Consider the following 2804-nt stretch of genomic DNA (forward strand, 5'->3'; position numbering starts at 1 on the left):
CTATTTTTTTGACCACGGTATCTTCAAGACAAACCTACTTTTTTTGACCACGGTATCTTCAAGACAAACCTACTTTTTTTTACCACTATCTTCAAGACAAACCTACTTTTTTGACCATGGTATCTTCAAGACAAACAATTTTTTTTGACCACGATATCTTCAAGACAAACCTACATTTTTGACCACTATCTTCAAGACAAACCTACTTTTTTGACCACGGTATCTTCAAGACAAACCTATTTTTTTGACCACGGTACCTTCAAGACAAACCTATTTTTTTGACCACGGTATCTTCAAGACGAACCTATTTTTTTGACCACGGTATCTTCAAGACAAACCTATTTTTCTGACCACGGTATCTTCAAGACAAACCTACTTTTTTGACCACGGTATCTTCAAGACAAACCTACTTTTTTTGACCACGGTATATTCAAGACAAACCTACTTTTTTGACCACGGTATCTTCAAGACAAACCTACTTTTTTGACCACGGTATCTTCAAGACAAACCTATTTTTTTGACCACGGTATCTTCAAGACAAACCTACATTTTTGACCACGGTATCTTCAAGACAAACCTACTTTTTTGACCATGGTATTTTCAAGACAAACCTACTTTTTTTACCATTGTATCTTCAAGACAAACCTTTTTTTTGCGGCAGCTAATTATTCAATAATTGTAGTGCTATTTGTGTGAAAACGTGAGTAGCTAGTCAGGGTTCACTCGCCTTGTTGAACTAACTATCCCTTTCAGTGTGTTTTACCATAAATAAGATCAGTAGCGTTAGCCTGAGTGCCAGTCGGTTTGTGCTCTTACCAACTACATTGCTGACATTGTAAAGCCAAAGTTTGGCATGACAATGAGTGACAAGGAGTTATAATATTAGCACAAAATGACTGGCACTCAGGCTACAGTAGTGTAATGTAAACAGTAACAGTCTTCTAGAATCCCTGTGGTGTTCTATGTGGAATCATCCATAGAATCATCTCCACTTGTCTCTATTGTATCATTTCTTCAGTCTTATCATGGAGGTCACTACTATAAACTGTTTTACACAGTACCTATGCTGGGGTGGTGTGTTGCAGGCGGAGGGGTTTGCTAGACCAACCTCAGGTAAACAAGGAACATCTAATCTCTGCCTACAGGCTAAGTCACGATTGAATCCCCGGTTAAAGGAATCTGGTTATTTTTAGTTCCTGCAAAGAGAAACTCGACAGTATAAAGCATTAACATCACGAAGACGGTTTATTTCCAACATGACAGCGGATACAACATAGACTGTTCCAAGCGGAGTCCATCTGCACACTTGAATACCCTGGCCAACAACCAATGAGGGCCTGCCAATTAAGCTGTGCGCATCCAATCAGATACATATTTCCAATATCACTCACTGAACACGTGCATACCATTTTAAATCAGATGGCAGGCCTGAATTGTTAGATACTACTGCATTGTTGGAGCTAGGAACACAAGCATTTCGCTACACCCGCAATAACATCTGCTAAGTATGTGTATGTGACCAATAAAATTTGATTTGAGATGTGCATAATAACATGCTGCTTATCCCTCAAACACTACAGTCACGACGTCTGATCTGTGGGAATGCCACTTACAGTGCATCCAGAAAGTATTAATACCCCTTGACACACACCATTTTTCTTATAAATTTGCAAGAATATCTAAAACATGAGAAATCTATTTAATGCCATTTTAATTCAGGCTGTAACAACAAAATGTGGAATAAGTCAAGAGGTATGAATACTTTCTGAAGGCACTGTATCTAGAACCTGCTTGATAACCTACATTTCCAACTTGGCTTTGCTATTAGGTTGAAAGACAAGTCATGAGTTTCATTTAGCATGCGTCATGACTCCATTCATCTTTGCTTGTGAAGTCATACAAATCAGACAGGAGCATTCTAGGTGTATATGGTCGGAAAGAAAATAAAACGAAATTGAATCACACACACACACACACACTTAATACCAAGCTACAATTTAACAAACCTCTGCTATAACAATGCAACAATGTCATACCAAATAGAGAATGACATTAGAATGCTGCTGGGTTTTTCATGCTCAACAGTTTCCCACGTGTATCAACAATGGTCTGCCACCCAAAGGACATCCAGCCAACTTGACACATGTGGGAAGCTTTGGAGTTCACATGGGCCAGCATCCCTGAAACGCTTTTGACACCTTGTAGAGTCCATGGGGGATGCAACTCAATATTAGGAAGGTGATCTTAATGTTTTGTACACAGTATATGTGATGTGAAGGCAGGTTTGGCTTACCATGCCAATACTGCTACTCTGTGGTCAATCGGGGCATTGTCAAAATCCTAATTCACACAATGATCAACACAATAAAGGGGTTTAAAAGAAAGAATGTCTAATTTTGCAGATCTTGAATTTCCCTATGGAAGCTGTCAAAAGGCAATAAAATAACTTTTCAATCACAAGTCAATATTTTGTGTGCTAAATCCTCAGCAAAAGAGGCTATGGCGTGTCATTCTGTAGTTGTGCTGTGTGAGAACACCAGAACGGCTAAAAGGAACGGGTGGCCGTGGACTGTTAATCACCTGCTAGGTGTTGATGAACGGCAGTGATTCAACACGTAGAATTGATGGACGATATTCTGGTCAGAGGCAACAGAATGGCCACGCGCTGCTTCTAAGTACACTTGGCCGTCAGCTGCTCTGGTGTGTTTTGTCTCTGAAACATCTACGAATGAAAAGCGTACTGGGAGCAGAACATCTGTTCACTGTTGTGGTGAAACCTTTGGACAAGTAAAATAGAGACCGTG

Source organism: Coregonus lavaretus (genome assembly GCF_964263955.1).
Source record: "Coregonus lavaretus genome assembly, chromosome: 28".
NCBI classification, from domain to species: Eukaryota; Metazoa; Chordata; class Actinopteri; order Salmoniformes; family Salmonidae; genus Coregonus; species Coregonus lavaretus.